This window comes from Zalophus californianus, chromosome 13 (assembly GCF_009762305.2).
Source record: "Zalophus californianus isolate mZalCal1 chromosome 13, mZalCal1.pri.v2, whole genome shotgun sequence".
NCBI lineage: Eukaryota > Metazoa > Chordata > Mammalia > Carnivora > Otariidae > Zalophus > Zalophus californianus.
This window is the reverse complement of record NC_045607.1, coordinates 40,927,994-40,941,005: the sequence shown is the minus strand read 5'-3', so window position 1 is coordinate 40,941,005 and position 13,012 is coordinate 40,927,994. Positions and strand designations below refer to the sequence as shown.

The following is a 13,012-nucleotide window of genomic DNA, read 5'->3' as shown; positions in this document are numbered from 1 at the left end:
GAGGCCTCACTGGACAATGGGGGCATTATTGCTCACCTAGTTAAAGACTTCTACAGGGCTGGATTTAGAAGGAAAAGAAAGGAAGGGAAGGAAAGGAAGGAAAGGAAGAAAGGAAGGAAGAGAAAGAAAGAAAGAGAGAGAAAGAAAAAAAAGAAAACCAACAATAACAACAGAAATGACTGTAAATCTGCTTCTTTATGTGTGTTTAATCCATGTCTTTTGTAAATAAAAGGTAGTATTTTGTAAAATTATTATTTATACGACCCTGCAAATAAATATATGATTGGGGATGAAAAAGCATCAAAAGGGAAGAAAAATTATAAAATGTTAGTGCTTCAAGGATCTTCAGAGATAAAGTTCAAGCTTCTCATCTTTACTTAGGCAAAATCTGAGGCCCATGGAGTTTCTAAGATCTGCCATGAGTCAGATATTCTGTCACCTGAGGATTATTGGTGGTAGGTGGGGAACAGGTCCTTGGCTAACTTTCTTTTGTGGTGCCTGAGGCAAGAGAATGAACAACTGACTCTGGATCCACTTGTCTCTGCCCACCTCAGGCTCCTGTAGGACACAGCATAGCTCCTCCTCGTTGTGCATCTTGACACAAGCTAAGCCTGTTCAGTCACCTTCTACACAGTACATCTCCACAGCCAAGCAGCTATTGCTACTATGGTTGGTCTGCGTTTGGGAGAACCACCAGGGAAATGCAGTGGACCTAGAAGCTGGCTCCAGGTGAGTAGGCCAGGGAGTCCTCGAGTACTGGGTCCTAAAAGAATGCTCTAGAAGGGTAAAAAACAGGCTCTACCTGGCTCATTTGGATACTCTCATTCTCTCTCTCTTACACACACACACACACACACACACACACACACACACACACACTTTCTTCTAATTCCTTTTTCCCTCTATTTGTTTAGGTCTTTATCTTTCATGTTGTGGGAAATCCTCAACTCTGTATTGCTCCTCCACCCCCCCCAAAGACCCACCCCCAAATATTTGATATTTTGTTTTCTTTCATACTTAAGTTTGGGGCACTAAAATACTGATAGAAGTTTTATGTTGGGAGGGTGAGGGGAAGAAGAATGTTAACTGATTTTCCTTGTAGAAGAATGATATGGGCAGATTGGGGACCCATACATTTCCTGGGAGGACTTCAAAATACCAGTATCTAGAGGTCTGTTTTATTGGGTTATTCAGTGTCTCCATAGAAGAATTCACCTATCTCACACCTGGGGTATGTAAATCTGGCTACCAATATTCTTATTCATAGCGGAGGGCTAAATTTCACTGAATACTTCTGCTTTTTGCGGTGTAGCTCTTTCTTTCATCTGCAGTGACCAGTGTCCCTGAGTCTGATGTGTCTCCAATTCAATTTTTCCAATACCTCCAATATGGGGGTATACCTGCTTCATATTGTGCTTTTTACCTATCTTCCTGATTTTAGTCCCACACATCATACTCAGTTCTCATTCCCACTCTTATATCCCACCCAATATCAGTGCCTCTGATTCCTAAGTCCACTCAGGTTCTATATTAATTATCTTGCTTTTATTTGTATTATCCTCTGCAGGCATTTGAAATCAACTTTCTGAATCTGCTGATGCCTCATCCACATTCTATCATGAAGTTTGTTAACATCCTGTATCCACTAGTCTCCACTCCTCTTCTCTTTGTAACGTAAATTTATAATTAAACATCCTTTATTTTTATTTTATTAAAGTTTCAGAAGGTCACAAAAAAACGAGTATTGATTTAGCTGTTGACCATCAGATACCCTCTCGGTAGGGTAAGGAGAAGCTGATTTATTATTTATGACCTATTATTACACAGCTTACAAAGTCACTGAAAAGACTAGGTAAGCAGCTCTTGACCAATTCCCTGAACAAGACTGCTGAACTAAACCACTAGGTAGATATAGTGAGTGTGTCATGTTTGGGATGCCTGAGAATAAAGACACCACCATCACTATTTCTTACTCCAGGACCACACTGTGTCTGCCATGAGCTGGGCCAACAAAATATTGGCCCCACATCTCCCCATAGTCATGCAACTAGGTTCCTGATTTTAGACTTTTGGTGCAGTTCACACAGAGAAACATGATATAGTCTTGCTTGCCAGAGGAGTCCTGTATCTGCTTCCTGCTATTTTCTTTGCCTTCAAAATCAAATGCTGGTACTTTAGCTTGGCTGAATGTAGAAAATATGCACAATCTGAACTGTAACAGAGTCTTGAAAATGTGGCTTTCCACACGCTAATATGCAAGGGAATTAGAACAGAATTGAGTAAGCTTATATAAAACATCTTCCACATCTGTGTTTAACTGAATTCTCTTTCTACACCTTTCCTATGGTTTCATATGTATATATGTCAGTTCTTCTCAATAATTGGAGACATTTGGCCACACATTTTTCAGAGTCACAATTAGGGTTTGGTACTGGCATCTAGTAGGCAGAGGCCAAGGATGCTGCTAAACATCCTACAATGCGCAGAACAACCTCCAACAACAAAGGATTATCTCATCCAAAATATGAGAAATGCTAGAGTTAAGAAACCTTAATTTATTGAATACATGAAAAATTAGTAACTCCTAACTATGATTATCTCTGGGGAAGAGGGGCAAGGATTAGATCTAAGAATGTTGATTAAGGAGACTCAAGCCATTATTCTTTTAAATTTTATTTGTTTTTACAAAGAGAATGTGTGTAGATGGCATAATTAAAGATTAGTAAAAATAATAAAACATCATGAATGGGAACGAAAATGTGGCAACAGTCTCATTACTAGCTTCCCACCTTCAGAACTCTCTTGCCATGTAATTTTTTACATCATTGACAATTTCATTCATAGGTGCCATCATTCACTATTTCCCCTCAAAAGGACTTCAATAGTTTTTTTGTTAGATCAAGGATGACGAAGACAGCAATTAGGTATCAGTCTCAGTTCCTATGTTCAAGGCAGGTATCACTGATAAATCACAGTAGTCTCTTTGGCTGCTATTCACTGTGACCTCAGACTCCCTCCTAACATTATGACCCACGTGGCCACTACAAGTTGACTGGAATCTGTATGAAGATGAAACCTATTGTGCTTTCTTTCATTAGGGAACTGCTGCATCTCTAACATTTATTTGTCTATTTCAGTAAATATTTCCATACTAAGGAGTAGAAATGATGAAAAGTTATGAGTGACTTAAAGAATGCAGTTAGAGATTCTGGAACATCCTGTTGGTGGATGTTCTTTACTCTGCTTGTGAAAATCGAATGACCTTAGTCACAGTACTTGAGTAGTAACTGACCATACTCTGGAAGTGACCCTATTCTGTATTTCTTAGTTTCCTAAGATAGAGTTTGTTGGGAACTGACATTTAATTGTACCAGACTTGAAAGGACTATTGTTACTGAGCCTTAGGATGCTGCCTAATTGTAAACAGACGTCTTCTAAATGGAAAAAGAATGATAAACAGAGACAGCCCCAGGATCTAGCAGTCAAGAGAACAATTAGGGAACAGTCAGAAAGAATAGAAAAGGGCAATGAACAACTTTGATCCTGAGCAAGTTTAAATAAAAAGGTGGCAAAGGTAACATGAAGGAGATTATTTCAGAATAAGAAAAACTAGCACAGAAAAGAGTCTGCTGATTGTCACAGGGGTACACAAATGGAATGGGAATTTATCATGAATGTGAAAATGTAATCAAAATGACTTCAAATAGGAAGAAAGAATACAAAGATCTAAACGGAAAGAAGTTTGAGTCAAATTCCTAATATGAACTTAATTTCTATACTTATCAGATAAGAAAAAGGAGTGAGGGGTGTGGATTCAAGTGGGCCTAGAAGAAAAATATGGAGAAAGTGACATTAAAGAGAATGAAAAGAGAAATATCTGACATTAAAAGGAAATTATTCAATACTTCCTGAAGAGAAAGATTACTTTAAAAAAGAATTATTTTCAACAATACATTTTAAAATGATTTTATGTGGTTCAATTTCTGAATCTTTCATAGAGGCTAAGAAAATTATTGTTTGATTTGAATAACATCATTTTTACAAACAATTTTCTTCATACTTTTAGTATCTTTCATTATTTTGTCTTATCATAGGACAAAAAAAAGGAATTTCTTAACAAAGGGTAGACAGGACATTTAGACTTAAATAAAATGCCATTTATCACAGCCACATGTGGAATCAACACTCAATACAGCAGTAGTATCCTCTGGATGAAATCTCTATGTTTACTTCCCACAATGTTAATGATTCCAGTCTCATAGGATATTTAGACCAACCTAGGTTTGCAGTTCTTTCAATTGGCAGTATTTTTATTATTTCCTTTAATACTTATTTCAGGAGTAGACAGAATGATAGGTGGGAAGAAAAGCTGAATGACCTAAACTTGCTGTCTCATAAATAAAAACTAAGGTGGTTTTATAGAGATCTAACTTTAAACTTGGAGTGTTTTTCATATGATCACACAATGACGACAATGTAGGAGGAAATGAGAGTAAGCATAAAACCAATAGGGTTAGCAAGGTTAGAGCCTAGCAATATTGACATTGATTTTTTCATTTTTTTTTACACAGACTGATTAAAGTACCACTGCTCCCTTACATACTAAATCTTTGAAATCCAAATGACCACTTTACTGACACACACACAAAGTTGAAAAAAATTTAAATGAGGAAAAGTCATCCTCCCCAAACACCACAACATACTCATTTTGAAAATACCTCATTATAAGGGAAGATGGCACAAAAATTAGGGTTCCATTAACCCAATTAGAGACTTTGTACTCCTTCTAGTCAAGTCAGACGTAACTATGTATATAAGCAAGTACAGATATGTGCATCTATTTTTCCATTCCAACACTTCCTAGTGAATGTATGCATATTTCCATTTTTAACTCTTTATGGAACTTTCCAGAAGATATCAGAACAAAACAAGAGTGATTATGCAGATATATAAACTAGATGAGGACTCTACCAGACAAGAAAGCATAGGCCAGTATCCCTGATAAACACAGATGCAAAAGTCCTCAACAAAATATTAGCAAACTAAATTAAAAAGATCATACACCATGATCAAGTGGGATTTATTTCAGAGATGCAAGATGGATCAACATCCCCAAATCAATCAATGGGACATACCAAATTAACAAAAAGAAGGAGAAAATCCAATGTTCATCTCTATAGATGCAGGAAAGGCATTTGACAAAATTCAAATGCCATTCATGATAAAAATTCTCAACCAAGTGGGTATAGAGGGGACATACCCAACATAATAAAGGCCACATAGGACAAGCCCACAGATAACATCATCCTCAATTGTGAAAATCTGAAAACTTTTCTTCTAAGATCAAGAATAAAATGAGGATGCCCACTCTCTCCAGTTTTATTCAACATAGTACAGGATGCCCTAGCTGGAGCAACTAGTCAAGAAAAATAAATAGAAGTCACCCAAATCATAAAGTAAAAAGTAAAATTGTCTCTATTTGCAAATGAGATGGTATGATATATAGAAAACACTAAAGCCTCCACCAAAAAACTATTAAATTATTAAATGAATTCAGCATAATTACAGGATACAGAACACAAGAATCTGCAATTCTATATACTAATAATAAACCACCAGAGAAATGAATTAAGAAAATAAAAACCCTTTTCCAATTGCATACGTTTAACCAAGGAGGTGAAAGACTACACTGAAAATTACAAGACACTGGTAGAAATTGAAAATTACATCAATAAATGGAAAGATACCCCATGCTCATGGATTGGATGTATTATTATTAAAATATCCATACAATCCAAAGTTATCCACATATTCAATGCAATCCCTATAAAAATTCTAATGGCATTTTTCACTATCTTGAACAAGCCAGTATAAAATTTGGATGGAGCCATGAAAGACCTTGAATAGCCAAAGAATCTTGAGAAAGAACAAAGCTGGAGGTATAATACTTCCTTATTTGTAACTATATTTCAAAGCTATAGTAATCACAACAATATGGTACTGGTATAAAAACAGACACATAGATCAACAAAGAAGAATAGAGTACCCCCAAATAAACCCACATATATATGGTCAACTAATTTATGACAAAGGAACCATGACTGTGTAATGGGGACAGGACAGTCTCTTCAATAAATGGTGCTGGGAAAACTGGACAGACACATTCAAAGGAATGAAGTGGACTACTGTCTTATACCATACACAAAGAATCAACTTAAAATGCATTAATGACTAGAATGTAACACTTGAAATCTTAAAACTCCAAGGGGAACACACAGATGGTGAGCCCCTTGACATGGATCATGGCAATAATTTTTTGTACTGACACCAAAACCAAAAATTTTTAATTCTACCTATTTGTTTTATTGATATTCACATTTTATTAGTATTCACAAGATTTACCTCCGGAACAAGTTCTAATAGTGCCTCTTTTATGAGCTAGATCAAACTTATTTTTTTAAAGATTTATTTATTTCAGAAAGAGAGCATAAGCAGGGCAGAGAGTGAAGGGCATAGGGGGAAGCAGACCCCCTGCTGAGCAGGGAGCCTGACACTAGGCTCCCTGGGATCCTGGTATCATGACCTGACCCAAAGGCAGGTGCTTAGCTAACTGAGCCACCCAGGTGCCCCCTCACCCTTTTTAAAGATTTTATTTATTAGAGAGAGAGTAGATCAAACTGAATTCTAAAACACATCTATCAAATGCTCTTCGTGTCCACCATTACCCTAGTCTAAACCACCATCATCTCCCTTCTAGACTAATGGAACACTCTAGTAAGTTGCCAACCTGTTTCTAAACTTATTATTCTGCAATTTATTCTTCACACTATTATTAGGGCAAAAAAATTTTTTTAAAGTAAATAAAATTAAATTACATCTCTGCTTCCAATTCTTCACTGATTCCAAACCATAATTAATATAAAATCCAGTGTCTATATGGGCTAAGAACCTAGCATTGTCCGTACTCTCAAACTTATTTCAAGCTACTCCCCATCCCTTTGGATCATTAAAAATCGGATTAAAGTCAATTCCTAACACCCAAACCCTATTCTTGTCTTCCAAATTCAGATATAAGGTCTAGAAAGAATCCAAGAGGCAACCAAGAAAGAAGTAGCAAAGGAGGAGAGAGAAAAGAAAACTTGTTAGGAACCCAGGATTAAAGGAACAACACAGCAGCAGAACATCTTACGAACCCTAACACAATAAGGTGACCCAACCTAGCCACTCAAGAGAATTCAGGTGGGCTTATTCTTCCACCACACTGAACTGTAATGCCAATGAAAACTGATGAATGCATAGCAAGTAAGTTGCACTTTCCACAACTGGCATGTGGTCCAGAAAGCCTCCCTGTGGGTCTTTGTCCCTGTGGGTCTGACACTCTCCTTTCTCACTGACAGGTACCAGGATGGATGGCAGCAGTGGCAAGGGGTATTCCAGTACAACAAATGCCCAGCACAGAAAGCCTCTTTTTTTGGCACAGACTTGAGAGTCTTATCACTCACTCAGAGACACAGGGTATCCAAGCCTAACTTGCAAAAGAACAACATTTAACCCTCTAACAAGTGGCCTGACTTGAGAAGCCTCTTGATCCCAGAGGATCTGAGACTACCTTCCTCAATGAAAGTAACTAGGTATCAAGGCCAAGATTTCACCAAATAAAGGAACATTGTCCATTAAGTCCCGAATCTCCCAATATCCATTCAAAAACACCAGGTAGCTAAAAGGCACTCATAGAAATGATCCCAACACAAGAACCACCTCTCCTTGGAAGTGCTCTAGCTCCTCTACTTGTAGGAGGTGCTCTACCCCAACAAGTTCCAAATCTTGGAAGGACTCAACTTCCCCATCTTGACTGAGGGTCTGCTGCTGCACCAAGATACCAATTACCCTGGGGGCAATGGGAAAGGTATGCCATCCCAGTCCAAGAAGCACCAAAAGCTCGAGACACCCATTTCCCACCTACAGACACCATGTTGGAAGACTGCAATGCCACAAACCAGGAAATTCACAGCTTGAAAGAGACAAGAAAATGATTGGATGCTAACACCGAGTTGAATCAGATGTTGAAATTATGACACAGATTTTAAATCAGCCATCAGAAAAATGCTTAACCAAGCATTACAAATAATCTTGAAACAAATAGGAAAAAATATCAGAAAAACTCATTCAAAAAATAAAAGTTATTAAAAAAAGAGCAATGGAAACCGTAGAACTGAGAAGCACAATAAGGGGAACAACTCAATCGATAGGCTCAATAATATAGTAAAGATGACAGAAAATACAGTCCGTGAACTTGAGGACAGAATTCCCAGAGAAAATAGACTGAAAGAATACACACAGAAATACTAACTGAAAACTTGCCAAATTTGCCGAAAGACACAAACCTACAGATTCAAGAAACTAAGTGAATCTCCAACAGGAGGAATATACGCTGACACACTATTGTTAGGTTTCTGAAAAATAAAGACAAAGCAAAAAAAAAAAAAAAATATATATATATATATATATATATATGCATATGCAATCAGGTTAAAATAACCTATTACCAAAAGGGAACATCAATTCAAATGACAACTAATTTTTCATATAAAATCATAGTGGTGAGGCACCTGGGTGGCTCAGTGGGTCAAGCATCCTACTCCTCGTTTCCACTCAGGTCATGATCTCAGGGTCATGAGTTCAAGCCCTGCATCAGGCTTCATCCTCAGCGAGGAGTCCGCTTGGGATTCTCTTCCTCTCCCTCTCCCTCTGCCCCTCCACTGCTTGCTCACTCTCTCTCTCTCTCTCTCTCTCTAAAATAAATAAATCTTTAAAAATAAATAAATAACATTGTAGTGGCCAAAAAAAGTCGCATATATTTCAAGTATTGAGAAAAGAATCATCAACTGATTTCTACATCCAGCAAATCTGTAAGGAATGAAGGACAAATACCTCTTCACTCAAAGAAAAACTAAAATGTTATGTCACTATCAGACCTATCCAGAAAGAAGGGATAAAGGAAGTTCTTCCAACAGGTAAGACTCGATAAAAGAGGGAATAATGGAGAATCAGGAGGGAAGATGAAAAAATGGAAAATGCTGACATTTAGGTATATACAATAGACCATTTTTCTCCGTGTAAGTTTCATAGATAATATTTCATTATTGAAATAAAATTGTAACACTATATTATGTTCAAGGAAATATATTTAGAATGTGAAAGTTAGAGATTGAAATGGAAATGAGGTTTTCACACTTTTCTTGAAGTGGAGATTGTTACTGTCAGTAGGCTGTATTAAGTCACCGTAATACCTAGAGCAATCATTATAGAAGGTATATATACAGAGATACACTCACAAGTGCTACATAATTCAAGATGAAATACTAAAAATCTTTAAGTAACCAATAAAAGTAAAGAAAAGGGGAAAAAAAGGTAGGTACAAGAAAGGAAAAATAGAAAACAAATGATAAAATGGTGAACTTCAGCTCCAACATATTAAATTTACTTTACATATAAATGATCTATTTACACGAATTAAAGACACAGACTGTTGTAGTGGATAAAGATAAAATATGGCCCACTACATGCTATTTATGCAAACTCAGTTCAATTTCAACAAAATATTAGCAAATTGACTTCAACAATGTAAAGAATTATATACCACGGAAAAGTAACATATATTCCAGGTATGTAAGTCTACTAAAACATTTTTAAATTAATGAATTTAAATTAATGAATTTAATGATAACAGCTAGAAGTAAAACTATGATACTATAAACTGATTCAAAAAACACATTTGAGAAAATCCAATACTCATGCAGAGTAAAACATCTTAGCAAATTAGAAGTAAATGATCTCAACATGATAAAGAGAAAATCTCCAAAAATCTATTGCTAACATCATACTAAATGCGAAAGACTGAATGCTTTCCACTTAACATTATGAACAAGGCAATCTGCCTCATCACTTCAGGCACCATATTGGGAATTCTAGCCACAGAAATAAGGGAGAATAAAGAAATAAAATATAAACGGGTGAAAAGGATGAAAGAAAACTTCCATGTTCTCATGTGACATGATTATCTAAACAACTTCAAGGAATCTACAAACATAATTCATAGAATGAAAGAGTTCAGCAAGATGATAGAAGATTCAATAAAAGTTGCATTTCCAACTACTAAAAATGAACACGTAGATCCTGAATTTAAAAATCACAAGGACATTTACATAGACTCCAAAGAAAGTATTTATACTTAAAAGACCTAAATAAATGTATAGGTCACTTTTGTGGGTTGAAATAACCAACATAAGTGGAAATGTACATTTTTTCCTGATTAAGTTGTAGGTTTAATACAATACTTATCTAAATCCCACAAGTTGGGGGCAGTGTTTTTTGTTTTGTTTTTTGGGACATAAGCATCCTTATTTCAAAACCTACATGGATTCATTGTTTTCGTATAACACCCAGTGCTTCATTCAATATGTGCCCTCTTTAATACCCATCACTGGGCTAACCCATCCCCCTAACCCGTTCCAAGTACCTCCTATGTTGTAAAGAAGTATTTGTGGCCAAACATCAATCATTCTATAGGAGCCATTTTTCGGCCAAATGTGAAATTCACTGTTCTTCCATTTTCCCTTTGTCTTCACAGCAAATATTCAAGGATTACTGTGGAGATAACCAATTGATAGGACCTGACATACTGGGAATTCTCCATCTCTTGGTTATAGTAAAAACAAACAAACAAACAAAAAACCCCCAATGAATCATGAAACACTACATCAAAAACTAATGATGTACTGTATGGTGACTATCATAAAAAAACAAAAATAAAAACAAAAAAGAAACCTACATGGAAAGGTACAGTTGTAGCATAGTTAAAACAACCTGGGAAAAGAAGAATAAAATAAAATAAGGAGTATCACTCCATCAGATATTAAGTCTTACTGGGTAGCTATAGCAATTAAGACTGTGGCACTAGCAGGTTACAGAGAGTGATAACAGAACAAAGTAGCAAACACAAAATAGACCAGCAAAAATGTGCCCAATTCATTTCTGACAAGGGCCTGAAAGTAATTTAATGGAGAAAATGGAATTTTTCCAAACATGGTGCTGGACCAATTGGACATCCATAGGCAAAAACATCTAACAAAAATCTTACACTTAATGTTAAAATATACACAAAATAAATCACAAACCAAATATAAAATGTACACCAGTAAAATTTTGACAAATAGTTCTTACACTTGACACCTAAATCATGTCCCTGAAAAATATTAATTGGACCTCAAACTGAAAAAGTTTTGCTCCGTGAAAGACACCATGATCAAAAGTCAAGATACAGACTAGAGGATACTATTTATAAACTACATACCTTACAAAGGAAGAGTATCTGGAATATGGAAAGAATTCTAAAGTTCAAAAGTGAAAAAAAAAAGATTTTAAAAGAGGAAAAATTCCATTACAAAATGGACAAAAGACATGATAAACTACATATGTATCCTTAGAAGGAAATGCCTGTAAGGGACAACTGTGGTGCATCCGCCAGACTGAGTAACCATTGTGATCTGAATAAACCCACAGTACACACATTTGTATCGTTCAGGAAAACACACAATGACATACATGAGAATTCACTGTTCTTTGCCCTGCATTTTTAACTCTCAATGTTCTTGTATTCTTCTATGTAAGTGAATAGACAAAGTGAGTTTCACCTCTCATTTACACTTTATATGTTCAACTCCTTTTTTGGAAGCTAGAGAGAAATTAGACTCACAATTTCTTTGTCACAGATTTCTTTAAGTATACCTTGGTTTTCCTGTTTGTTATGTTACTTTTAAAAATTCATCCCATTTTCAGTTTCCTTTGGTTTTAAAACCTTAGCTAGGTAACTTTTTAAGATTCAAAAAATGTTTTGATTCTTTCAAAATTAGTTAAAACTGAAGTTATAATCACTGATCTCCCAAAAAGTTAAACAAATTAGAAACACGAAGATGGCTTTCTGAGAAGTGTGATTCTTAAACTTACGAATTATGAAAAAGGAATAAAAACTAATGGACTATTATTTTATGTATACACTTTGTGATAGAAGACATACTGAGAACACTGAAATAAAATAAAGGCCAAGCTAGTCCCTGTGGTGATATGCATGTTTTCCATGTTTTTTCAAACTAATTTTATGTGAGATTAACAAAATCTTCAAGAAAAACATGAACCTGTGAAAATAAAGTGGTGATCTTATACTCAACTTCCCTTTTTAAATAACTATTTTAAGTTTTAGGATTTTTTTAAAAAAATTTCAGAGCACTAAATAGGCACCTGGATTCATGACAGCCACAGTGTTAGTTGAGTGTTATAGTCTTGTTTGCTAATATTTTACCTAGCCATTTTTCTGCCACTTGACCTATTTGACTATCCATGTGTGAAGAATCATTTCATAAAATATTTTATGAGGTTTCACTTTTGTCCATTTAAATATGAAAATAAACCACAGATACTGGTATAAAGGGTACAGTAGGTACAATGTAAGAATTTTCCTTGCAAATTAGAATTCTAAAAGAAACTGCAAATGTTTTGACTATGTAATTTATTTCTTCTGTTATGAAAAGTAGTAAGATCCTGACTTGACCTAATTTCCACCTAGAGCTCTATGGAAATCAATTTGTTTAACATATTTTATTTGGTCTCCTTCCTCTCTTTCTCTCCCTCAGTATCATGTTACCTGAACTCAGTATTTAATCCCAAACAGAGTGACTGATTAAACTAAAGGCATTTAAATGTAACATGAAATCTCCCCCAACATACGCAGGTGGGCAGGCAGAAAAGGTTCACAAATGACAACTTTGGGCCATGTTATGAACTTTGCAGGCAGTTTTGATTTACTTACTCCAAAGTTTTATTGGTGGCTGACTTCAGAGGATTGCTGGAATATTTTATAGGAATGTTGGTAGGGGAAGGGTGTCACCTCACCATCAAAGGCCTTCCTTTTGTGTTTGATAGAACATTGAAAGCTGTTCAATGCTGTGTCTAGTAC

The 13,012-nt window shown here is 35.7% G+C and overlaps 1 long non-coding RNA gene across 1 annotated transcript; it reads left to right on the top strand.

The window, feature by feature from the left end:
- Nucleotides 1-599: 599 nt before the first annotated feature.
- On the top strand, nt 600-7,839 carry LOC113934750. The gene is made up of 3 exons (XR_003523785.2): nt 600-729; nt 7,069-7,302; nt 7,398-7,839. It is a non-coding gene; the product is annotated as an uncharacterized LOC113934750 (long non-coding RNA).
- The last annotated feature ends 5,173 nt before the right edge of the window (nt 7,840-13,012 follow it).